The sequence below is a fragment of the Littorina saxatilis genome, linkage group LG6 (genome assembly GCF_037325665.1).
Source record: "Littorina saxatilis isolate snail1 linkage group LG6, US_GU_Lsax_2.0, whole genome shotgun sequence".
Lineage (NCBI taxonomy): Eukaryota > Metazoa > Mollusca > Gastropoda > Littorinimorpha > Littorinidae > Littorina > Littorina saxatilis.
The window spans coordinates 46,840,870-46,868,513 of NC_090250.1; the positions used below are offsets into that span (position 1 = coordinate 46,840,870).

A 27,644-nucleotide genomic window follows, 5' to 3' on the forward strand; every position below is an offset into this window, starting at 1 on the left:
AAGAGGAGGAGAAGAGGCTCTGGATGTTTTGAAACAAAAGTTTAACACAAACAAAGCGGCATGTAGTAGATAAAGAGACTTACATCAATCAAGAGGTCGAGCTATCACAGTTGGACTGGGGGGGGGGGGGGGGGAGAAGGGGATTGGGGATCTGAGGTCAAACAGACATCGAATTTCTACCTTATCTCAAAGTGAAAAAGTGGGGGGACGGAGAGGGAAACCCCGCAGGAGAAGAGAGATGTATGGTGATGCGAGAGCGAGGGTGGCATTGTCTGGCACCGTTGTAGACACTCTGGCACCGCGGTCTTTTACCTGGGCCGACAGTACCTGACTCACACCTGCGCGTGGCGGGGGACCAACTCCAGCGATCAGCAGTGATAACACATTCTCCCTCTGTCATTCGCATCTCCTGCCGCGCTTCATCCAAAGATTGTACGAGAGATCTTCCTCCTTTGTTCGCTTCTACATATCTACTTCTTGGTGTGTACAGATATAAAGGAACAGAGCAGTGTAAATCTGTATGGAGTCGTTTGTCGTCGGCAAAACGCCGAAACTTCTTTGTTGGGGAAAGAGAGATGCTAAAGAGTGCCTAAACCCCAAAATATTCCTGGCTACGCTGGTCTGGTATATCTTTATATACCGGGTACCGGCTTCGCCGGGAAGAAGTAGAGCCGAATACCAGGCTGCGCCTGGGACCCGGCGCCGGCTTCGCCGGCGCACGAAGGAAAGGAAATAAACGCGCAAAACACTGGAGACCTTCTAAAAATAGTAATGTAGTAACGGGAATATGGATTGACGCCACACGGAGGAAGGGAGATAATCGCGGCTGAAAACACTGGAGAAGATAAGGAAGAGTTACTGGTAGTGGATCCAGACCACAAAAAAACCAAAATCGGTTCAGCGCGCACAGCGCTGCGCGCTGAGAGCACGTGTTGAAATATCTCATCGATGAGGTTGTGTCCGGGGTGTAGCTGAATACGGTGTCCAAATTTGAAAAAGATCCACCGTGACCGAGAACTTTGGCCGTGCATCGCGAACAGACAGACACACAGACACTAGTCGTATATATATATATACTAGATGATTACCCGCTTCGCCGGGTACCGGCTTCGCCGGGAAGAAGTAGAGCCGAATACCAGGCTGCGCCTGGGACCCTACGCCGGCTTCGCCGGCGCACGAAGGAAAGGAGATAAACGCGCAAAACACTGGAGACCTTCTAAAAATAGTAACATGCAGTGACCTTCTAAAAATAGTAACGAAGTAACGTGAATATGGATTGACGCCACACGGAGGAAGGGAGATAATCGCGGCTGAAAACACTGGAGAAGATAAGGAAGAGTTACTGGTAGTGGATCCCGACAAACAAACAAAAAAATCGGTTCAGCGCGCACAGCGCTGCGCGCTGAGAGCACGTGTTGAAATATCTCATCGATGAGGTTGTGTCCGGGGTGTAGCTGAATACGGTGTCCAAATTTGAAAAAGATCCACCGAGAACTTTGGCCGTGCATCGCGAACAGACAGACAGACAGACAGACACTAGTCGTATATATATATACTAGAATGAATACCCGCTTCGCCGGGTAGCCGGCTTCGCCGGGAAGAAGTACTTAGAGCCGTACGCCGGCTTCGCCGGGTCCGAACAATAGACCCGCCAAGCTTAGGTCCCTCCCAGATTCGTGGAATGGGAACAGCACGAAAATGATTCAGTGGCCATAATGCCAATCCTGACCATATCGAGTCCCATCCTTGTCGACGAATGTAACCGTGTTAATCACCTTTGGAGGCGAACTCCACTCAAACAGGACTGAGCAAGTTATGGCTTCTCAAAGGAAGGCCAGTTCATAAAATTACACAAAAGCCGCCAGACCACATCACAAACAGAACTGAACAATGCACAGGTGTTGCTTACATAGAGACACACACACTCACACACACACACACAAAAACACAGAGAAGCCGTATCTATAGAGAGATAGATGACAGTGTATTTTTCGCGTGGCTATAAATTGATTCGACCTTTGCACTTTTACAGTGAGGATAATTTACGGGTCCAATTTACGTTCTGTACACTGCGTTGACCTTCTAAAAATAATAACAGTAACAGAACGCCGGGAATATCCGAAGACGCTCAGCGCAGTGGACAGCGCAGTGTAGTAACTTACAACTGAACGGGAAAGCCACACGAAGGAAGGGAGATAAACGCCAAACACTGGAGAAGATAAGGAAGAGTTACTTATAATGGTGAAATGAACACAAAAACGAAAATGAGTTCAGCGCTGCGCGCTGAGAGCACGTGTTGAAATATCTCATCGATGATATTGTGTCCGGGGTGTAGCTGAATACGGTGTCCAAATTTGAAAAAGATCCACCGAGAACTTTGGTGTTGTGATGTGGTGTAGCGGCTATGGTGTGTCGGTATGGGGGCCCGGGTAGCTGAGGTGGAACCAAAATAGTTGAGGTGGAACCAAAATCGGTTCCGCGCTGCGCGCTGAGAGCACGTGTTGAAATATCGACCAGGTTGTGTCGTGTCCCGGGTCTACCTGAATATGCCCACCAAATTTGAAGCAGATCCATCGAGAACTTTGGCCGTGCATGGCGAATACACAAATACACAAACACACAAACACACAAACACACAGACACACAGACACAAGTCGTATATATATATATAGATATAGATAGATAGATAAACAAAGGGAAGTAAGCGTTCTAAATGCATAGGACATGTGTAATGGAGTAAGCGAGAGGTATACGGAACCGATCTCCTGGCACCTGAGAGAATAACAAGCATTGAAATGCCGAACAAGCGACTTTCATTGTTCTTTTCAATGCTTGTTATTCTCTCAGGTGCCAGGAGACTGGTTCCGTATAACTCTCGCTTACTCCATTACACATATCGTATGCATTTAGAACGCTTACTTCCCTTTGGTTATTTGATATCTGAATAGCGCTCTGCCTTATTTCGTTTAAGATTCTTGGAATAGGCCTATCTTTGCTAAAACTTCCGAAAATTGCAGAAACTCTTATGTTAGTTTTGTACCGGCACGGTTGGCCTAGTGGTAAGGCGTCCGCCCCCGTGATCGGGAGGTCGTGGGTTCGAACCCCGGCCGGGTCATACCTAAGACTTTAAAATTGGCAATCTAGTGGCTGCTCCGCCTGGCGTCTGGCATTATGGGGTTAGCGCTAGGACTGGTTGGTCCGGTGTCAGAATAATGTGACTGGGTGAGACATGAAGCCTGTGCTGCGACTTCTGTCTTGTGTGTGGCGCACGTTATATGTCAAAGCAGCACCGTGGTGGACTGGGCGTTAAACAAACAAACAAACAAACAAACAAACAAAATGTTAGTTTTGTGATTTTCGGTATGTGCCCAAGAGGAAGATTGGTCTTTATTCCATTAAAAAGCTTGCGCAGATTTGAACTGTTAACGTTAACTGGTATTTCAGATTCATTGCATCTCCGGCCTCTCACAAACGAACACATAAATCGATGTAATACACAATGACGGATTGAAAATCTTTAGAAACGCCAGCTTCAGCTCCAAATCTCCACACAAATCCTGACGAGAGAGAACCTAAGCCCACATCAGAGCGATATCAACACATCTCCGTTCTTTTGCCCGGAGATCTACAGAATCTGGGCCCATATAGCCGGCGAATTACTGTCGGCTGTGTTTGATGATGAACGGGAATCGGGTACACGGAAGGTCCTGCGAGCATTGGCAGATGTTGGCGTCAAAATGGGGCCAGTCTGCGATTTGATTTGGGAATGTGAGTATGCTCTAGCTAAAGAGGGAGAGGGGGGGGGGGGGGGGGGGAGGGGTTGACGCGCGCGCGCGTGTGTGTGTGTGTGTGTGTGTGTGTGTGCGCGCGCGTCCGCATGTCCCTTAGTCTGTTAGGCTTAGTTCGTCTGTCTGCACGTGTTGCCTCGTGTATTGATCTGTGTCGTTTTTTCACTATCTGTCTCTCTGCACTGTTGAGAGGGACAGAGCCAGATTTATGACGATGGAGGACGCGGCTGAGGTGGACAGACAACGGATTCCTGGCAGCAAAAAACCGCGATACAGGAGTTTATGACAAAGCGCAAATCGAATCCACAGGACACGCAAAACACCAATGCGGAACATGATTGGATATTCCCTGACAGAAATAATGACCGAGGAGGGTGAGGTTAAATGATGCGGTCGGCGGAGGACAGGGGGGGGGGGGAGGGGGGGGGTAAGGGTGGGGATGGGAGAGGGGAGTGCTTGGACACGTAGGGGGGTGGTGTGTGGGGAGGGGGGGGGGGTCGTTCTTCAAAAGAACAGCAGCGAAAGGGTTGTGGTTGGCGAAGGAAGGAGAAGTATACAAAGGTCTGAAAGTATGATGTATGATTAGCACGTACATCCGAATTTACTTCATTATCAGTATCAATCAGTATGAGGCTTATATCGCGCGTATTCCGTGGGTACAGTTCTAAGCGCAGGGATTTTTTTGGGATGCAATTTATATCGCGCACATATTCAAGGCGCAGGGATTTATTTATGCCGTGTGAGATGGAATTTTTTTTACACAATACATCACGCATTCACATCGGCCAGCAGATCGCAGCCATTTCGGCGCATATCCTACTTTTCACGGCCTATTATTCCAAGTCACACGGGTATTTTGGTGGAATTTTTATCTATGCCTATATATAACAATTTTGCCAGGAAAGACCCCTTTGTCAATCGTGGGATTTTTAACGTGCACACCCCAATGTAGTGTACACGAAGGGACCTCGGCTTTTCGTCTCATCCGAAATACTAGCACTTGAACCCACCACCTAGGTTAGGAAAGGGAGGAGAAAATTGCTAACGCTCTGACCCAGGGTCGAACTCGCAACCTCTCGCTTCCGAGCGCAAGTGCGTTACCACTCGGCCACCCAGTGAGTCAGTAGAGACATTCTGAATAGACCCTATCGGTATTCCAAGCTCTCGCGATCTCTCGCAAACTTCAGAGCATAGCAAAGCATGCGGTACAGCGATCTCGTGCGAGCTGCACAAGCCAAACAAAGTTCGAAGTTCTCGCGATGTTCAAAGCATAACAAAGAGCGTGTCTCGCGAGAGCTGCTCAGATACCGAAAAGGTCTATTCGAAAAGACGAGAAAAGTACAACGAAGGCAGGAAGATTCCCTGTTCAAGTGTCAGTCGAGCAAAGAGCAAACACCCAGCCTCCCTCCCAAACTAAAACGAATATTTACCCAAAATACAGACAGTTTTCAGACTGTTTGTGTGTGTGTTTCGTTGGGATTTGTCTTTGGTGGTACTTAAAAAAATCAAAGTGTTTGTTGGTGGTTGGATAGTTGAGGTGGGGGTGGTATAACCCCACGTCGAACTGAAATACGCACAGACAAGCAACTCATTCGTAACACCAACAACTGAATTGAAGCTCTACACAGATACTTCGATGAAACCCCAGTGTTATTAATAGATTTGGTTTATTGAGACAAATTTTTCAGCCGTTACCACCTTATGTTGTACTGTCATGCAGGAACACCACTATAAGCTTCTAGCTTGTTGCTGTTTCTGTGAACTTTGTATACATGTCATGATTGTAACCTTTGTTAAAATAAACTTATGTTTAAACCAAACCCCAGTGTGCAGACAGCACCCACATAGATAGACCCCATCCTGACCTCAGGTCAAAATGAGTTCGGCTCATTCTATGCCTTGGTTTTCCTTGTCTGGCGAGGAAATCGATTTTTTTTTTACATATTTAGATCTTTTCGTAATGTGTTCGGGATGTAAGCAGATTCGCGATCGTCGATAATGATTTTTCATGGTGTTGTGTAATTTTTAAATTACAAAGGAATTGATATGTAAGACAGTTTCAAGCGAGCTATTTTTCGCGGCTGTATTTACTGTGCAAACAACTCTAAATATGGCATTAGTGTCACGTGATAATCAACCGTTTGGTTTGGGCGCTCGCTGGAGCAGACGATTTTTTTGACAGTGATGCAACCATATATTACGGTCTCCTTCCGCCAGCAGTCCCAAAATTTCGACTTGTTTTGACCTTAGAACGATGTCTTTATAATAATTGTGAAGAACAGAACGGAGATCACTGTCGAAGTCGGCCAATCTGCAATCATTTTCGTCTCGCGAACACTGCTCGGGAACAACATATGGGAGATAACTCTGTATTCTTGTTTTGATAGATTCGCGTAGGACTTTCGCGTCCGGTCAGAGAGACAACTGGCGATAGCCGTGGAGCGAGGATTGTCAGAATGAGATAGACCCCACACAGAACAGCCCGTGAACTCAGTGGTTAGTGCAAGTAAGACGATACCTTCACCCAGCACTGGTCAAATTATGTTCACCTGAAGACCAGCAAAGGCAAACGCTGGGTGGTCCATTTGCGATACAGACCAGAAGCTGGGTGGTCTCTAACGTCCGTTATTTCTGTCAATTTGAAGGCTAAAATATCTTTACTTCAGTCTAATTGAAAACAAATTAACTTATTACCACAATAATCATACGTTATACAAGGTGCTGGTGAAGGGTTAGAAAAGGCGCAACAATTTGATAGAAATAGTTCGTACCAACTCCTTCGGTAGCACTATTCTTTCCCTAAAGTTCAAGAACTAAATCAGCATGCAACCATAATCACAACAAGCATAAAACCGCAAATAAATAAATTAAAAAAATAAAATTAAAAGCTATGTGCTACAGTTCTTAATGCTTTCAAATTCCCGAAAAAAGACAAAAAACAAAAGCCGCTAATTACAGATAAGACATGCCCAATTAAAGGAACAGGAATAAGTTTATTATCGCAGATACAAGTCTTTTCACCTGTGCTGATCAGACTCAAACATCATCGGGTTCTGAAAGAGATGGCTCCAACAGAAAAGAAAACAAATAACCATGAACCCACCTTCAACAAAATTGGATTTGGCGTGATTCGTAAAACATAACCAATCTTTGGTAGAGAACTTCGATTTATGGGCGCACGGGCTCACCGAATACACCTATTTGCCTTCATAATCACTGACACGGTATGCACAGACATTCTCACGACCCAGCTAGGTTTTACAATCACCAGTTCCGTCTAAGATAAAGTCCAAGGAAGCGGAAAAATCGTGACTAGTTATCAGCAATCAAGCTTCAAGTGATTCTAGGAGAAAAACTATTCCCTCAGACGAACTCTTCTTATCGGCAACTAAGCAGTACAAAAATGTGCCACACCCCAATCACAAATTCAGGCAAAAGATAATAACGTACCATGCAGGGACAGGCGTACTGAAAGAAATTCGGATAATTACACTCATCAGCTGCAATGAAGGGCAAGATCTCGATGTCCAAGGAACTTTAACCACAGAGTGAGTACTGAGACCATTCCAGAGATAGGTGTAACGATAAAAATAAATCCAACACACTAATCAGAAATTCAAACAAAGATCTCAAAGTTAGAGGAACAGGAGAACTAGTTTTTTTGTGTGTTTTTTTTAAGACAGGCGTAGTATTGAAGAGATTAATACAATCATACTCATTGATCAACAGGACAGGGACAGGAGTACTAACATAAAACAAAACAACAAATAAAATAAGATTCTTGGGACAGGGCCAGGAGCACTAAAACAAATATTCCAGGGACAGGCGCCATTAAAGACAATTCCGACAACATAATCATCACTTCATCCCAAATTCTCACAGTTAGGGGCACTCTAAAACAAGAAACTGGAGTACACACACACACACACACACACACACACACACACACACACACACACACACACACACACACACACACACACACACACACACACACTCTTACACATCAATTAGCAATGCTGACCTAAGACTCAACTTCAACCAGGAAAGAAAAATCAGCTCGACTGATTCTTTAATCAGTAAGTTGGCCCAACATCTGACATTAAGGGGGGAGAAGAAGTCAAGGCAAATCTTGACTTTCTAATCACCATGCCCAGGTGATTTGGAGGGCGCCAGCGATACCAGCAGGTGACTCAGCCACATCAACAATATCAGTATCCAGATTAGTCTCACAGCCCACCACAACACAGCACAGCATCACTTCGTTTTCTGGAATTCGCGTCACAAAGTGAGATCAAAGATGCCTCTGCTAGCGTAGCAGTAGATCTATATCTTTGGCTAGGTACACTTGACCCCCCCCCCCCCCCACTCACTCTACCCAGTTTAAAAGACCGCCTCCCAAAGGTAAGACACTCTTCCCCTTTTGAGACGTTGCTCTCTCAGATTATCACTTCATATCCTCTTTGAATGTACCTCCCATTAAGATCACCTCTTTTTTAAGACCTGATTTTCTCAGACTATAGACGTCTTGAAAGCGGGGTTCTGTGGCTACTCTCTTTGGCTAGCTCAATCACAGACTATAGACGTCTTGAAAGCGGGGTTCTGTGGCTACTCTCTTTGGCTAGCTCAATCACAGACTATAGAGATCTTGAAAGCGGGGTTATGTGGCTACTCTCTTTGGCTAGCTCAATCACAGACTATAGAGATCTTGAAAGCGGGGTTATGTGGCTACTCTCTTTGGCTAACTCAATCATAGCTCAATCACAGACTATAGAGATCTTGAAAGCGGGTCTCTAGCTACTCTCTTTGGCTAGCTCAATCACAGACTATAGAGATCTTGAAAGCGGGGTTATGTGGCTACTCTCTTTGACTAGCTCAATCACAGACTATAGAGATCTTGAAAGCGGGGGTCCGTGGCTATTCTCTTTGGCTAGCTCAATCACAGACTATACAGATCTTGAAAGCGGAGGTCTGTGGCTACTCTCTTTGGCTAGCTCAATCACAGACTATAGAGATCTTGAAAGCGGGGGTCTGTGGCTACTCTCTTTGGCTAGCTCAATCACAGGCTATAGAGGTCTTGAAAGCGGGGGTCTGTGGCTACTCTCTTTGGCTAGCTCAATCACAGACTATAGAGGTCTTGAAAGCGGGGGTCTGTGGCTACTCTCTTTGACTAGCTCAATCACAGACTATAGAGATCTTGAAAGCGGGGGTCTGTGGCTACTCTCTTTGGCTAACTCAATCACAGACTATAGAGATCTTGAAAGCGGGTCTCTAGCTACTCTCTTTGGCTAGCTCAATCACAGACTATAGAGATCTTGAAAGCGGGGTTATGTGGCTACTCTCTTTGGCTAGCTCAATCACAGACTATAGAGATCTTGAAAGCGGGGTTATGTGGCTACTCTCTTTGGCTAACTCAATCATAGCTCAATCACAGACTATAGAGATCTTGAAAGCGGGGGTCTGTGGCTACTCTCTTTGACTAGCTCAATCACAGACTATAGAGATCTTGAAAGCGGGTGTCTGTGGCTACTCTCTTTGGCTAGCTCAATCACAGACTATAGAGATCTTGAAAGCGGGGGTCTGTGGCTACTCTCTTTGGCTAGCTCAATCACAGATTATTGAGGTCTTGAAAGCGGGGGTCTGTGGCTACTCTCTTTGGCTAGCTCAATCACAGACTATAGAGGTCTTGAAAGCAGGGATCTGTGGCTACTCTCTTTGGCTAGCTCAATCACAGACTATAGAGTACACGCTCTAGAGTCCCTGGCAGAATAAAGACACGGGGGATGAGGGTGTGTGTGTGTGTGTGTGTGGAGGAGACTGAAGGGGGGAGTGAAAGGGGTGACGTAGAGTCGAGGGCGTCTGTTGCACCTGCTGTCTTTGCCTATCTGATGAGAGACGCTTGGGTGTGATTTGAATCTTGAAAGGAGAACGCTTGGAGTTTGGAGTACTTTTTTTCTCTCTCCCAAACCTTTGCGTCTGAATCAGAGACGTCTGATAAACACACTCTACAGCCTCTGTCTCAATCATTGTATTCCTTTCACAATTAAAAATAAATAACTAAATAACTAAATAACTAAATAACTAAATAAAAAGCTCCTTGTGTATTCCTCAATTAGCTCGAAAATATCATAAAAGCATTCTCTTCCTCCTGCAATTTTCTTCTGACACAAAACGATCTCACTTTACCTACCGCGTCTCGGTACATTGTAGAACTGACGCATGTTTCAAAGTTGTAATTATTTCGTGGGAAGAGTGCCCAACATGTTTATTTTTTCCGAGGACTCCATATTTTGTGTAAGCCTAGATGTACATGTGATTTACTTCCCTTCTTCTCCACCCTCTGCTCGTTCCCTGGCTTGTTATCACTCTCCGTCATCCACATTTGTTTGTTTGTTTGCTTAACGCCCAGCCGAAACGTGCGCCACACACAAGACAGAAGTCGCAGCACAGGCTTCATGTCTCACCCAGTCATATTATTCTGACACCGGACCAACCAGTCCTAGCACTAACCCCATAATGCCAGACGCCAGGCGGAGCAGCCACTAGATTGCCAATTTTAAAGTCTTAGGTATGACCCGGCCAGGGTTCGAACCCACGACCTCCCGATCACGGGGCGGACGCCTTACCACTAGGCCAACCGTGCCGGTAGTGATCCACATAAAAGGACACGTTGCTGCAAGTAATGTGTCTAGATGTCTGGAGTGTGACTACAGACCAGTTCTCAATCAGCTCATTCTACAACTTTAATTCCCTTTTGGAATGGTTTAAAAACGACGGTGATTTAGAAAGATGGTGTCTTCATGTATCTGGATCTGCAGAGAATACTTTGCTTCTCCAAATCCTTCTTCTTTACCCATCTTTCACTGTCTAGCACCACATCTCCTCCCCCCCCCCCCCCCCCTCACTTTCCCCCGCCATCGGACAAGCAGCACTACGCATCTCAACTAACCATTTGTAATGCTTGAAATAATTCTTGCCGGTGATCAGAAAACTAGAAAATGTCTGGAACTAAGACAAAACGATGGACCTGAGAAACCAAATTAAAGCGAAATACCCAGACCGTCCCATGAAAAGGTTGACGGGTGCATTGGTTAAAAAGGTAGGGGGGTCGAGAGGGCGGGAGGGAGGGGGGGGGGTGTTGAAAAGTGTGCGCAAGGCCTGAATCAACAGATGCCGTGCTTTTCACAAACCCACAGACCTGCAAGTTAGAAACCTTAGAACCGCGCACCTTCCAAAACACTCCACATAACAGCACCCCGCAGCCAGCTGCCACTGGCATACAGGCATACAAAGGAAAGGCTTGAAGGATAGAAGGAGTTCTGTAAATCATGAACTGTTGCTTGAACAGGGGAAATAAACGCGACTCAGTGCCTTATTTTTAGAAACTAAAATGGTAATCTCCTGGATTATAAGGCGAAAAGCCTCTTAAATTATAAAATGGCAGAACATCTTCAGAACTTCTGAAGTTAATGGCAAAAGCATCCACAGACAACGCCATAAACAGGGCAACCGTTCCAAAACCCTTGCCCTCAAGAACATATTAAGAGGATGATTTTATTCTTACTGGTCAAATGCACTTGAAGAAGATGAAATGTATCGTCAATACAGTTGTGGACTGAGACATGTACAGTATAGTCTTGAAATATGTGCATGATATACCGCCTCATCCGTTTTTAAAAATAAGTTGTTAGTGGTAAGTACACTAAGTGCACCACTTCTACAACCCTAACGTTCATGTCGATGGTAATCATAAAAGCCGGGTTTCTCATCAACCAGCAAAAGGTATCACTCCCAAAGAAACACTAGCTCTGACTTCGGTCATAGGTGTTCTAGCGTAGCCCTGAGTACATTTGCTGCGGTTGTGGGGTTGAGTGCACATCTGCTGGCTTACTCTTTCATTCATCGCCTGACCTTTCTCCTACACTTTCTGGGGAAGAAAAAGTAACTTCAAGGTAAGCGATATGGAAGGGGGAGGGGGGGGGGGGGGGGAAGGGATAGGGGGAGGAATGGGACATTACTTTCTCAGGTAAAACTCTCTCTCTCTCTCTCTCTCTCTCTCTCTCTCTCTCTCTCTCTCTCTCTCTCTCTCTCTCTGTGCGAGTGTGTGTGTGTGTGTGTGTGTGTTTGTGTGTGTGTTTGTGTGTGTGTGTGTTTGTGTGTGTGTGTGTGTGTGTGTGTGTGTGCGTGTGCACGTGTGTGTTACAAGCCATTAGCTTTTCTTAGCTCGGTCATAAATACTCTTTATATATATGTTTGTGTCTGTATGTGGACGGTGTGTGTGTGTGTGTGTGTGTAGGTGTGTGTGTGAGGGGGGGGGGGGGTCCGGTTGGTACAAAGGCATTACCAATCCTAAGAGACTGAAAACGACACATGCCTTGCTACCTCAGATGCCATGTTATTTTGCGTCAGGTCCTGCGGGGTTGCAGAAGTCTGTAGATCTATTATTTCTATTGTGACTGTGTGATGCAGGCCATAATTATTGCATCATTTACACATTTCCACTTTGTAACTGACTCGTCAGTTCTGAACAAAGGGTTGATCAGACGAAAGGATCTATCGTGCTAAATGTCCTACCTTCCTTTAAGTACATATGCTGGCATGTTTGAAAATTAAATACAAGTCCTATCAAAAATTAACTACTCACTTTAAATCAGACTGCCCTGTGGGAGTACTTTTTCGTATTATAGATGTGTTAGAAAAAACTCTCAATGATACTGCCGAATAATAAAGTTGCTTCTTAGTTATATTTTCAGTTTATATCACCAACGTATTCTCATGGACACGGTGTTTTTAATGACAAAAAAGAACCCTTGAAAATCGTCCAAGAGCTGCACGAACAAACAGCTGCACCAACCAACAGATGCACGAACAAACACTTGGCAGACTGCAATGCAAACAGCATGTTCACACACATTCTGTTGTGTTCCTTTCTGCTTTTGAATGCGCCGTTAAGAATGCAATACAGACCCGGATGCGTAAAAAAAAAAAGCAGCAAAACATATGTTATGCACTTCACATCTTTCAAAGGTGAAAGGTGAACAGACGATTTAGCGCTCACAACATACGTTCAACATTGATATAACTGAATGTTAAATGGTAGCTGGGAGTTGCATCAAATTGCTTTCCGCTATGGCTGGCTGGTTGTTGATTGTAAATGTCCATTCAACCGAAAGGGCTATGTGGAAAGTCCGTCAGGTTACAGATCAAGCAGAAATGCTGCAGTCCTTGCAGGACCCAAACAACAAGCTTCTCCAAATGATATCACACACAGTGCACCCTCCACACAGAACACAACACGATGCATCATCTCACACATGAATGTCTCAGTCTCTTCTCTCTGCACGTGTCAGCTGGTACCAGTTCCGTCATGTAAACATAATCATCGATGCATCGCTAATTCCTCTCACCTTTCCCTCCGTCTCTCAGACTCGCTCTCTTCCTGGCACGTACAGAGCTGGTTAGTTGTGTGATCAACATACCGTGTCACAGCATACCATGTTAGCTGCACTACCCACTGATTCGTAGCGAAATACCTGCCTGTGATATTTATAAACAACGTCATCGATGCATCGCTGATTTCTCTCCCACCTTTCCCTCAGTCTCTCCTTCTCGTTCTCTTCCAGGCACAGAGCTACAGCCTACGCTGCAGTCAGTGTAAAATATCTTTGGTTAAACATACCGTGGCATTTGCATAGCATTTTTAGCTGCACTGCACTATTATTCGAAGCAGAACACGTGCCTGTGTGTGACAAATAAATATGGCAAAGATATGCAGTGTAGCAGTGAACTCTCTTTTGATGTACCTTCTTGCCCCCCCCCCCCCTCTCTCTGTCTCTGTCTCTCTCTCTCTCTCTCTCTCTCTCTCTCTCTCTCTCTCTCTCTCTCTCTCTCTCTCTCTCTCTCTCTCTCTCACATGTTTACCTGTTTGATTTTCTCTCACCGGTGCTTTCTCTCTCCGGTCTGCCCTGTTTGTTTTTCTTTCTATTCAGTATTGACATTCTTGGCTTGAAATCTCTCACCTTTCTGAATACCTCCACTTCACTACAATCCAGCTTGTTGTTGTTTATCCCCTTACTCTTGCTCAACAAAATCTACCTTCTCGGCTTGTATCTCTCACCTCCCTTTATCTCCGTCTCTCTACAGTCTACCTTGTATTGTTGTTGTTTCTTTCTGAGCATCCTCTTGCCACCGGTGTAACACGAAATTTTTACTCCACGAAAAATTTACTCCGGAGTAAATATTTCGTACGAAATTCTTACTCCGAGTACACTTTTCGTACGAGAAAAGAACTCCCCAAGGCACGAAAAAATTACTCCCTCCACGAAATTTTTACTCCCCATTTTTTTTACTTCCAGTAAAAATTTCGTACGCAAAAATGGGATGCGGGCGAAGGGATAATGCCAATAAGTGATCTCGCGCACACGAATGTCGCGCTACCCTCCTTCCACCCCTTCCACCACCAAGACTAACAGGGGACAAGGGAGTAAAAATTTCGTACACCTGGCATGGGAGGTTAAATTGCTCGTGTTGGGGTGAAGTAATTTATTCGTTATTTATTCGTCAGGGGAGTAACATTTTTGTACGAAATGTTTACTCGGAACTCACCTGTCTTGGCGAGTAATTTTCTCGTGCAATGGGGGAGTGCTTTTTTCGTAAAGGGAGTAACTTTTTCGTACGAAATGTTTACTCCGGAGTAAAAATCTCGTGGGAGTAATTTTCTCGTGTTACACCGGCTTTACAAAATCTACATTGTACATATCACACCTTTCTCTTGCACCATTTATCTACAATCTATATTGGTGTGTTTTTTCCTCTCTTGTCTTTCTCTTGCTCTGCAAAATCTACCTTTTCCACCTGTATAAATCTCTCACCCTGACCCCCCCCCTCCCCTCTCTCTCCTCCTGGCATCTACCTTTACTTGTTGCTCTCCTGCTGTCTGGCTATCTGCTGTCTGGTATTATCAACTCCATCAAAGGGTCAGAGGAGCTGACCAGAGGTACCAACACTCGTCTTCTGCTGCCATGAACTGTACTGGCCAGTATCACATGCGTACATCATATCACGGAATTACTTCCCTCGCTGATCAAAGCCTCGCATCAAAGCATGTGATCGTCTGTACAAGCTTTGCTTCGTCTAGAAATAATTGATACATGTATGTAGTTTACTGTCGACGAAAACTGAGGCAAGTTTCGGATGACATTTGAAAAGAATTCGGGTTTACCAATGAACATTAACACAAATGAAGAAATGCAATAGCACGGTTCCTCTATACAGGGACCTATTAGTGGGGCTCCTATGTTGCAAAATCATTCAAATCATGCAACAAACACCAAATTAAGCAAATATGAAGAGTTTTATGTGCTTAACAAAACCTGATACAGAGCCATCGCGAAAAATAAAAAAATGGGTAGTTTTTAAACAATTTTTCAAAATGGCCGCCAGTGTAAACGGTTGGGTATGTTAGGCATATTTCACTTCATGTGATTAACAGCAAATTTGGCGTAAATGGACATTTGCTTTTGCTTAACAAAACCTGATACAGAGCCACCGTGAAAAAATTAAGAAATCAGTAGTTTTTTTACAATTTTCAAAATGGCCGCCAATAAAAGGGTATTTAGGCATTTTTGATGCTACAAGACATTCTCTTGCAATAGAAACTAACACAAACACATTTTTAAACAAAACAATACATGTATTGTTGGTGCAGAGAATGATTGGACGGTGTGGGTGGCAGGGTTGAAGAATTTGTGGATTACCTAAACTGTGCAAAAATAAATATATTGCACCAATTTTCATACCAAAACGAAAACATTCATTCCTGTGCTGTTATATTCAATGTATGCTATTGAGGGCACTCAACTTGGCTAACTGGAACACTTTTAAGATAAAAGGTGGCCTTTACATGGGTTATTTGACCGCCGCCCAAATAAGGGTACCCCCAAAATAAAACTGATAAAAATGTAATGTATCAACTCAAAAGTCGACTAAAATTCATAATCGCTGTATTTCGAAAACGTTGTTTGTTCTCATGTGTTTACACAACTAGCACATTCCAGCAAGTGTCTATACTCAAAAGAAACTTTGGCAGTACTTGAAACAACCATCTGTCATATATACATGCGAAGTCAAAAATATGTGGGATGTAAGTCAACAAACCTGTGGCAGTTTTTAAAATATTATTTCGTGAAGATTTGAAAGTGTACTCAAACGGTTGAACTACGCCTCGTGCGTAGACACACATTCCTGAAAGTTTCAACGCAACCCACTTGGTCATTGCTAAAATACATGGATTTTAGTTGACTTGGGTATCCCTCAAATTTGACACATAAACATCTCATCCGTGAGATCGACACATACATCAGTAGGTACAATGGCACAACACTAGAAATATGCAAGATGGCGAAATAAAACAACCTGTTCTGGATGGATAATCAAGTTGACTTTCTCTTCGTATACAACAGTGACCCAGTTGTGCCTCAGGAATTGTCGTCGGCTTTTTAAAAGGTACCCGAAGTTTTTGTCACATCTCTTTGTCACGTCAAGGGTATCCTTATTTTGACGGCGTAAATGATGATGTTAAAAAAAAATGTGCCAGATAGCGAAGATGCGAGCCTTTAATGGCATAGACAGTTTGAATAAAATGACACAGGAATAAAAGTTTGAGTTGGGGTATGAAAATGGGTGCAATAATATTTTTGCACAGTTTAGATGCTGACAGTTTTCACAGGCATGCAAGCACATTTGCAGAGAGCTGTGCTTTGCAGTCCTTCTTAGCAGCATTTGCAGCGTTTTGTTGTACAGCTCTTCTTGCCGGCACACCTCATGAGTTCTCGGCACACGCTGGATACCTCTTGAAAGCTCGTCCAGAATGACTCCCACTTTCCAGCCTTGAACTGCCAGCCCACCGAGTTTGGAAGTCTAATAGGTAGATGGCTCTTCTCAATCTCATGTCCTGCAGCAGCACCTCACTTGTAAGGGGATTATGGTCAATTTGGCAGCTCTTTTTACTGAAGAGGTACCGTCTAGCACTGTTTACACCCAGTACTTGCTGGTTTTGTCCTACAAATGTACACCAAAAAGCTCTTGTGCTGCCCTGTCAGTGGTACTCAGCTTACAAAGAGGAGCAGACAACCTGAAGAAAGTTTGAGTGACGTCTTCAAATGCTTGCCATACTTCCCAAAAGGGTGACTTCTCTTGGCCAATGGCTTTGGCAATGTGGCGATACACTTCACGAGCAGAAAAAAACGCAACACAGCTGGAATGAGAAGCAGACTAGACTGTCTGGCCTCCTCTACATCCATGGTGCAGGAAATCAGCCTGTGGTACCCTTCACACAAAAGGTGAAAAGTGACATTTTTATTTGAATGTATTTGAATAATGTTTACTATCTCAGAGAGTCGGTCAAAGCCGGGTTAGCAAGTCTTCACACAACAGACCAAAATGAAAGAAAATTGTATTTCATGAATTCGTATAATTCTTACTGTTTCAGGTTAAAAAAACAAACAAACACAGTTTCCAGTGACCCAACTGATTCTGGAATCTTTCTGACCGCTACATTTATTCGCTTCAAACAGTCGCTAACAGAATGTTGACCATAGTGAGGGTTCGTACGTTAAACCCATCAAATTCACAGAGGTCGCTTACAAATGATGTGCAAACATGTTCCAATTAATACAAATAAAAAAATCTTACTGTTAAGATGTATTAGGTAACAAACCTTGATACAGTAGTACTAGTGAAATCGGCTCCCTTCTGTGGCACCGGAATAAATGCAGAACGCTTGTTCCCAGGAACCGGCATGTGGTGTAACTCTTGTATATATCCTGTAAAAATAAAATTTACACCAATGCACGGTCAACTTAAAATAAGCAAAAGGATGAGAAACAAGCAACAAACCAAAATTGTAAAACTCAAAGAGCGGTACCTCTTCATTTTTCAAAACCACTTATCTCATTTGATTAGCATACACTGTATGCTTTTGTCTGTTACCTACCGTCTTTGAAAGTTTGATCACAACACTGTAAAGACATGGGGAGTGGAGTGTTTTTATCTCCAGCTGGTCATCCTACTATCTGGCCTACCCTCACTCAGTTTTTGACTCTACCCCTCCCCACCTTATGGAAGTCCTTAACGTAGGCAGGACTAATCATTTATCATACCATGAACAATCTCTTTCTCCTCGCCTTTTATTCAAAGTTCGTTTAATCTGTTTAAAATCACCAGCGTGGCGATAATGATTTCCTTACTTGTAATCAACAGATAGATCTAGATCTATCAGCATCACAATCCAGCTGATGAGCTATTGCAAGATTACTCTGCATTTCAGCGCTTCACCCGATGAATAACAGACCCCAGGGGAGAATTAAACAGTAAATTGATGTGACATTGGTGAATAGATGCGTATTCTTGAAAACTTACCTTCAGAAACGTTGTTTTCGCTCAAATCAAAACACGCAATGTTGCGGAGGCCGCCATCTTGAATTTTCATGCTGCGGATATATAAAATTCTAAAAACGATCAAATTAAATACCAGAACACAAAAATACCCATAAGAGTATTTATGTCATGCATGTGTTATCAGCAGACAACTTCTGGTGCATGGTAAACCATTGAATTTTACATTTGCTGAGTTGGGAATATTTACTGCTGAGCGCTTTTGGTACGAATTTCGTCTGCTGTAAATGCAGCCTTTTATTCCCTATCAAAGACAAAAAAAACGATTTCTGAAGTGGCTCTGTATCTGAAATCCCTTAAATAATTATAAGGAACAATACCACAAAGTATGATGTTTGTTGCAAGATGTGAATGATTTATGAGTGCGTCTGCAACATACGAGCCCCACTATATAGAACTAAAAGCTTTAAATTGTTTCGCACCGAACTATGTATTGTATTGTATGGGGAGATTTATATAGCGCTTGACGTTCTCTAAGCGCTTTACATATTAATTTCTGCCGTGTGAGATGGAATTTTTTACACAATATATCACGCATTCACATCGGCCAGCAAACCTCAAGCCTATTAGGGCGAGCATTCACCTTTCACGGCCTTTATTCCAAGTCACACGGGTATTTGGTGGACAATTTTATCTATGCCTATACAATTTTGCCAGGAAAGACCCTTTTGTCAATCGTGGGATCTTTAACGTGCACACCCCAATGTAGTGTACACGAAGGGACCTCGGTTTTTCGTCTCATCCGAAAGACTAGCACTTGAACCCACCACCTAGGTTAGGAAAGGGGGGAGAAAATTGCTAACGCCCTGACCCAGGGTCGAACTCGCAACCTCTCGCTTCCGAGGCAAGTGCGTTTACCACTCGGCCACCCAGGCCTATGCAGATTATTGCCGACGAAAAAAGAGGCTAGGCCTCGTATGATTGTCAAAAGAACTCGGTGTTGCAATGCACACGAAAACAGAAGAAGTTTAGAACTACAAGCTTTGTTTCGAATCCAAATGCACTTTTCTGTCAACAAAAAAAAGGAGTCCAGGCTTCTAAAGTCATTTAAAACAGAGTTAGCTTTTGCAATGCGCATAATGTTTTTTGTTTTTTTAATCAAAGCGCAATTGCAAGACGAAGGTTGCACCGACCTTATATGTAGATGTGAAACTATCACAAGGAAGTACATGTATATATAAATATATTGCCTGCATTGCGTCTCAGGACTCTCTTTTCTTCCTTTTTGGGCTCCTGCTGTCTTCTTTCAAGGGCGTGTCTTTTCAAACTCAAGGTCTTCTGCTCTTTTTAGTAACACAAACAAGAAAAATAAGACGGAGAAATTCACATGATCTTGTTGCAAGGGTTTCACTTCTCGTCTCCCTTTCATCGTTTTGAAGTTACCGGTTTGTTTTTCTTTCCATCATGTTGAAATTACCGGATTCTTTTGTAGTGAGGACATTACCGATTTCTTTCCCCTTTCCTCGTGTTGAAATTACCGATTTCTTTCCCCTTCTGTCGAGTTGAAACTACCGGTTTCTTTCCCCTTTCTTCGTGTTGGAAATTACCGGTTTCTTTCCCCTTCTGTCGTGTTGAAATTACCGGTTTCTTTCCCCTTTCTTCGTGTTGAAATTACCGGTTTCTTTCCCCTTTTTTCGTGTTAGAAATTACCGGTTTTTTCCCCTTCCGTCGTGTTGAAATTACCGGTTTCTTTCCCCTTTCGTCGTGTTGAAATTACCGGTTTCTTTCGCCTTTCGTCGTGTTGAAATTACCGGTTTCTCTCCACTTTCTTGTTTATTTACCGGTTTCTCTCCACTTTTCATCATGTTGAAATTACCGGCTTTTTCCCCTTTTCCTTGTGTTGAAATTACCAGGGTTTTTTCTCTCCATTTTTCATCAGGTTGAAATATCGATTTTTCAGTCTATCAGTCTGGTTCATGTCAAGCAAGTTGTCATTTTAGTTTGTAGTTGTCTCTTTCTCTTGGCACTTACCAGCTCCTCCGAAAGCGGCGTATGGCTGCCTAAATGGCGGGGTAAAAACGGTCATACACGTAAAATTCCACTCGTGCAAAAAAACACGAGTGTACGTGGGAGTTTCAGCCCACGAACGAAGAAGAAGAAGAAGGCACTTACCAGCTTAAAAACACACAGACATTACAGACACAAGCATCACTTACTTTCTTCTCCTGTCTGAACATTGAATGACTCTCCACAAAGTTGACACTTCTTTCCCCGATTCCTGTTTGAACTCTCTGTAAAGTTGAGATTTCTGTTCTATTCGTGTGAGAATAATTATGAAACGACTCTCCAAACAGCTGAAACTTTTTCTCGTCTTCTGTTTGAACATGGAACAACTTCTCTAAAAGTATGGAACAGTGTAGCAAGGGTTGGCCCTCCGTATTTCTCCTGCCTCTAAGTATAGACTGTAGACGTAGATTGAGTGATGGAGGGAAAAGATAAACTGGTGTGCTATGAAGAGGTTTCCTGCCTCACAAAACGTCAACACAAAGTTTTCTGCTCTGGCAAACGCGGATGTTTTGGGTCGAAGGTTACAGAACAGCGAAAATGATTTCTCCACATTGAAACTTCGTGCTGTTGCTTACAGCAAAGAGGGTAGAAGCTGAGATTCAAGCTGAGATTCTACTCTCTTTGCGCATAGTGTGTTGAGCACAGGCTCAGTCCTTTCAGACATAAAAGTACATTCAAAATAAAAAAATCATTAAACCTATCAAATTATTCAATCAATCAATCAATCTATCAATAAATACATCAATCTGTCTACCAGACTGTCCTTCTATATACCTATCCAGCGAATGTCGGTATGTTTGTCTGTATCTATCAGCGATCTCTATGTATGTCTGATCTGTCCGTCTCAATGTCTATCTGTCTATCTATTCGTCTATCTGTCTGTCTATCAATCTATCGATCACTATCATTCTTTGTAACACTAAAATCAATTAAAAAAGCAACATCTTCAACTTAAATATACATCTAATTAATGATTTTCGGAGGTGCAGCTAGATCGACCAGCTGTCTTTAGCAATTACTGACCCATTAGTCTGATGGCAATTACACCTGAAAGATTATTGCTAGGATAATAACTTATACTAATTACACCACTCTCGATATAACCATAATCCCAAATTCTCGAGAACACTCACCATTTGCACCAGAGAAGCGTACGGCATGTGTAAAATCGTTCTCCTTCGAATCACACCCGGAAGCGTCACATCAGCCCAATAGGCTCTGGTACTTATACTCCGAGGGCATACAAGAATAGTTATTTTTTCTTATGTCAGAGGCTCTACACACGGCGAAATCATCGAAACACACCTCAACGTCATGGCCACCATAACCGTGCTTCTCTTTGCACAGAATTCACAACACACCCTCTATCACCAGGCAACACAACTTCCTTCTAGCGAAGAATATCTTTGGCTCTGGCTGCACACTTGAGCTGATAAGCACTGAAGAAGCGACGAATTCAAACTGACAACAAACCCGAGTATATCTCGGGTAGAGAGGAAGGAAGGTGTAGGTTTCTCGACACACCCCCTGCCCTGCCGCTTCACACTCTTCACACACTTTTTCTTTGTACACTCTCCGTGTCTATCCTTCTGTCCATCTCCAGCCTAAGCGCACACGTTTTCGCAACTCCCTCGGTGTCTATCAATCTATCTCTCTCTCTCTAACGCCACCTTCACACACACACTTTTTCTATGGCTATCCCCCTCTCTCTCGATCTCTCTCCTCCCAAGTCAAGGTGTATTGGTTTGGCAGAAAGATAAGCTGGAGCCAACTGCCTGTGGAGTGTGCGGATGCCCACCTCGGTTTCTCCCCGACAACATCAACACAAGACTTCTGGCACAACGCTATGGCTGATAATGGCTGATGCACGCTTTCTGACTCATTCAGTACATAATACACACACGCTGAAGAACCACTCTCTCTCTCTCTCTCTCTCTCTCTCTCTCTCTCTCTCTTGGCCCGGGATCTGTGTTATGTAAGCTCAGTTTGCTTTGTTTTATTCTTCTTCTTCTTCTCGATCGCTCAGACAGGGACTCCGGAACTTCTGATGAAGTCTGCAGTACAGCGAAGACTCCGCAGGGTGCCGAAGATCTTCTCCTGAACTGGTGTGTCAGCAGACCATATTTCTGCTCGTAGTTTTTGGTGGATTGGACAGTGTTGGAGGAGGTGTTCCACTGTCATGTCTGCGATGCCACAGTGGCGTTTTATTCAGTGATTTGTATGCTTTTTGTAGGTATTTTGATTGTATGGTTTAGCATGTATTTTTACAGCGCTTGAAGCCGTTTTTGGGACTCGTGCTGCAGAAAGGCTATTTATTACTGCATTACGATTTATTATTTTTCTTTATGCTAACTAGTTTCTCTTCATACACAGGAACACACTCTACTTGTACTCACAATATATTCTTCTATCCAAAGACTGTACAGACAGAATTTTCCCTCACTCTCTCCATCTTCATACACACAATTCAAGGCCATTCACGCTCAAAATACTTCTCTGTCTCTCACTCAGTCTCTCTCCTCTTTGCTAACTAGTGCGTAGTCTTCTATATATATATATGAGGCTTTGCCAAAAGGTGCTGGGGGGGTGCTTGGACATTTGTGACAAACTAAACCTTTTCAGTTGATTTTTTTTTGTGTTTTAAGTGATACATTAGTCTTTGATGAACACATTTGTGTAATAAAAGAATGGTTTGTGCATTTGGGAAATGTGTACGGTTTGATAATATGCCATAAAACGCCAATTTTGAGAAAAGCCACATGTGCAACAAAACTGACCACAGAAGCCATTAATATCATTTCATACAACTGGTAATGATTTATTTCTAGTAAACAGACCCTGCAGAAGCATTATCAGTCTTTAAAAGTACATTTGGAGCCAAATCTTGAATGCAGTGTCACGTAATGTCGCAAAACGCTCAAACATCATAAAAGTCAAAACTGATACTTTCTGCTAAGTAACCACAAGAAGTATAAACCCTAAAATAAAATATAACACTTCAACAGAAACACTGACACATGTTAAAAATATCCCTAAAAGTTGTTACAGTTTGCTCAAACTAGTTAAACATGTTGTTGTAGGTGTCACGTGTTACAAAAATATTGATGGACATGAAAATATTCATAATATTTGAAATAACAACCAGAATGTTATACATACACTAACTTTTCATTTACAATCTAAAGATTAGGTTATTTATGGAATATGAAAACAGAAACAATAGCAAAACATGTTAAAAGCAAGTCATAACAGCATTCTACGTGTCACATGTTACACTGTGTGAGTGGACATGAAATTATTCAAAATGTTATAAATGACAACTGTGATATTAAATAGACCTTTAGGATACATTCATATTTTGAAGATTAGGTAATTATGGAACATCAAAGCACCACAAAAAAAGTAACATCATGTTCAAAACAGGTCAAATCTGCGTTCTACCTGTCACGTGTTACATGGAGTCAGTGGACATGAAATCAATGAAAATGTCAAAAATAACTACAATATTCAAACAGACATTTAGAATACAGTTTTAACCTAATGTCTATGTACATCTGGAACAAGGATCTCAATCAAATCGAATTTTTTTAATTAGTTGTACGTAAAATCCTAGCAAAATCCAAATTTAAAAAAAAAAAACTTTGATTTTTTTTTATGTTGGGGAGGGGGGGGGTGGTGTTAAAACAATCTCATGAAAATATTCCTTCCCCCTGCTAACCCAAAAGCATTTTTTCAGCTTTGGCTACAATATTTACAAGGACATATATGTCTCCTCCTAAATCGTTGCACGGATATGAACGTATCGTCCTGAATCGTAACACGGATATTAACAAAAACAGAGGATCGAATTTTTCTTCAATCAAATTTGCCTCCAAAAGTAGCAAGCAGTTGTATATAGGTTACACAATATGCAAGATAATCAGAACTCGGAGTGTGTAAGCTATTTATCCCATTACTCCGACGTTTTCATTAAAAACACTTACTTTTTCCACTAAAACCTGCCCGTGCCTGTTTTCAGCTTGCCAAAAGCCTCCGCAGTCGAAATTCATGTCAATGAATTCATGCGCATAGCTAGTTCCCATTTGTCAGCATAATGGACGGCGTCATTCGACTTGTATGTAGACATTCAGTCATTCAAATTGCTTATAAAAAGGTCTGCTATCTGCTTTTACATTTTGAAAGTCATTTTAAAATATCCTTGTGTATCATGTATATGACATCGACTTTCGTTATACTCAATTCGGCATACCGGGTTTATATTTTTACCAGAATTGCGCACGATAATGGCAGCGCAACAAATTCAGTTCGGGCCGTGCTGGTTTGATCGTTGACCCAAGTCAGTTTGCATGCAGTGTTACTGTTTGTCAGTCGGGGATAGAAATGTTGGCTGTCATCGCGCTGTTATGTTTTGGTTTTCACACGTGGATCACTTACATATTCAGTCGGTCGGGTTTTGTGTGTGTGTGTGTGTGTGTGTGTGTGTGTGTGTGTGTGTGTGTGTGTGTGTGTGTGTGTGTGTGTGTGTGTGTGTGTGTGTGTGTGGCCGCCCTTCGTGGTCGGCTGGGCGTTAAGCAAACAAACAAACAAACTCTCTCTCTCTCTCTCATTCTCTCTCTCTCTCTCTTTCTCTCTCTCACTCTCTCTCACTCTTTCTTTCTTTCTTTCTTTCTTTCTTTCTTTCTCTCTCTCTCTCTATTTCTCTTTCTCTCTCTCTCTCTCACTCTCTCTTTCTCTTTCTCTCTCTCTCTCTCTCTCTCTCTATCTCTCTCTCTGTCTCTCTTCAGGAACCGACAAGGAATAAGATGAAAGTGTTTTTAAATTGATTTCGAAAATTTAATTTTGATAATATTTTTATATTTTTAATTTTCTGAGCTTGTTTTTAATCCAAATATAACATATTTATATGTTTTTGGAATCAGAAAATAATGGAGAATAAGATGAACGTAAATGTGTATCGTTTTATAAAAACTTTTATTTTTTTTACAATTTTCAGAGTTTTAATGACCAAAGTCATAAATTAATTTTTAAGCCACCACGCTGAAATGCAATACCGAAGTCCGGGCTTCGTCGAATATTACTTGACCAAAATTTCAACCAATTTGGTTGAAAAATGAGAGCGTGACAGTGCCGCCTCAACTTTCACGAAAAGCCGGATATGACGTCATCAAAGACATTTATAAGAAAAAATGAAGAAAAAAAGTCTGGGGATATCATACCCAGGAACTATCAAGTCAAATTTCATAAAGATCGGTCCAGTAGTTTAGTCTGAATCGCTCTACACACACACACACACACACACACACACACACACGCACACACCACGACCCTCGTCTCGATTCCCCCCTATACGTTAAAACATTTAGTCAAAACTTGACTAATTGTAAAAAGTAGTCCATCTGTAAACTCTGAATATGCAGATGACCTCCATAAATTATTCAATTGTACTCTGAAATCAAAGACAATGACCAATGACAGTTGAGATCGAAACTCGGTTGTGATGGGATATCCATAGGATATCCATAGGATATCCATATGGTTGTGATGGAATATTCAGAATAATCACCTCCTCAGCTAACAGAGATAAAGAGGCAGGTCATGGGATAATATAAGCTAATTCAATTCGTCGGGAGAAGAATTATGGGCAAGTGTCAAACATTAGATCTACAAAGTGTCAAACGTTACGTATAGATCTACACCTTACCCTGAACAGACAGTACAATATTTTCTCAACTTTACGGCTCGTCGTCTCCATGATTTTAATCGAATCGGTGACCGGAAACGCCAAAGAAGCAAAGCTAGTGGTTTCCACGCTTTTGAAAAAAATACTCGCGAAACTTCTTTGTGAAAATTGCAAAAATAACAAAATGTGTCAAACGTTACTTTCGGACATTAATCTCCATCGATTCTTTTTAGCTGCTAGATACAATAACTTCGCAAATTCTGACTCAAATGCAACACACTGCTTTTATTTCCTCGAACACGAAACTATCGTTTTCATCCAAAATGGCGGCCATTCAAAGCACCAAGACCGGCGAAAATCGAATCTGTAAACAAGTTGGTCTGCGGACATGAGGCCTTCGAAAATAACCGGGTATTTACTGGGCGAGGTTTTCGGTAAATTCTGGTTCTAATTACGATTGTTGCACATTCTACTAAGAGTTGCATGCTTAGACTGTATGAAATACGCTGATTAAAACCGATAAAGTGATGCAGACCATGAAAAATCGAAAATTTCCCGAGGACACCAAAATGTCCAAAATTTTTCGGGGCCGTTTCTGGTGTATGTTTAAAACATTTTATTTTTTATTTAACATTCACAACAACAACAGGCTTCAAAACATTAAAAAAAAGCATTCATCAAACTCCCTTTTTCAAAGCACAATACATGTAAACATGTTGGGGTAATCCAGTTAATTACACTTGCTTTCCAAAAATACATGGGTCCGAAATGGCACCTTTTGGCAAAGGCTCATATATATATATACGACTTGTGTCTGTCTGTGTGTGTGTTTGTGTGTGTTCGCGATGCACGGCCAAAGTTCTCGATGGATCTGCTTCAAATTTGGTGGGCATATTCAGGTAGACCCCGGACACAACCTGGTCGATGAGAATTTTCAACACGTGCTCTAAGCGCGGCGCGGTGAACCGATTTTGGTTTTTCTGTAGATCCATTCCCAGTAACTCTTCCTTATCTTCTCCAGTGTTTTGTGCGTTTATCTCCCTTCCTTCCAAGCAGCTTCAGATATTCCCGTTACTATTTTTAGAAGGTCACTGCACTGTCCAGAACGCGGCTTTCCTTGGATGTACCCGTAAGTTGTCCTCACTGTAAAAGTGCAAAGGTCGAATCTATTTATCGAAAAATCCACTGTCATCTATCTCTATATATTTATATATATATACATATATAACATCAGAAATTGTGAAAGAAACAATTGAAAGTCAGCAGAGACTTTCTTCCGAGATTTGTTAAAATCTCTTAGCAGAGATAGAGAGAGAAATAAGTATCCCTTCACAGACAGCCTATTGGGAGCATCAGACCCTCCTCAAGGGGGACCGAGAGTTACAGAGCAAAGTCCCTTTGTAGGTTACGTATCGCAAGGTAATCTAGTCCTGAGGAGGACCATTGTATTTGTACCTAGACCAGACACGTGTTTCGACACTATTGTGTCTCATCAGTGGTCAGGTGGTACTGATGGCGAGAGTTGTCAACCCATGGTATCCAACTAAGAAGCAAACCATTCTCTGAATGGTAGCTTCTGTTGGCATGGGAGACTACCCTCATCTGACAACCCCAAGAGGATATCTGTGAAGGGAAACACTTTGATTTAAGGCCAAAGTGTAGAATTGATATTTATTAAGAAAGAATTTAGAAATTTAGACAAGTTTTAACCAAGA

The 27,644-nt window shown here is 42.6% G+C and overlaps 1 protein-coding gene across 1 annotated transcript in view; it reads right to left on the minus strand.

Annotated features, from left to right (window-relative positions):
• LOC138969355 (kelch-like protein 5) overlaps window positions 1-22,083 on the minus strand; it is a 110,473-nt gene extending 88,390 nt beyond the window's left edge. Inside the window, exon 1 of the mRNA XM_070342128.1 lies at window positions 21,383-22,083. The gene's annotated coding sequence lies outside the window, so the exon portion shown is untranslated. The remainder of the gene's footprint in view (window positions 1-21,382) is intronic.
• Between the last annotated feature and the right edge of the window lie 5,561 nt (window positions 22,084-27,644).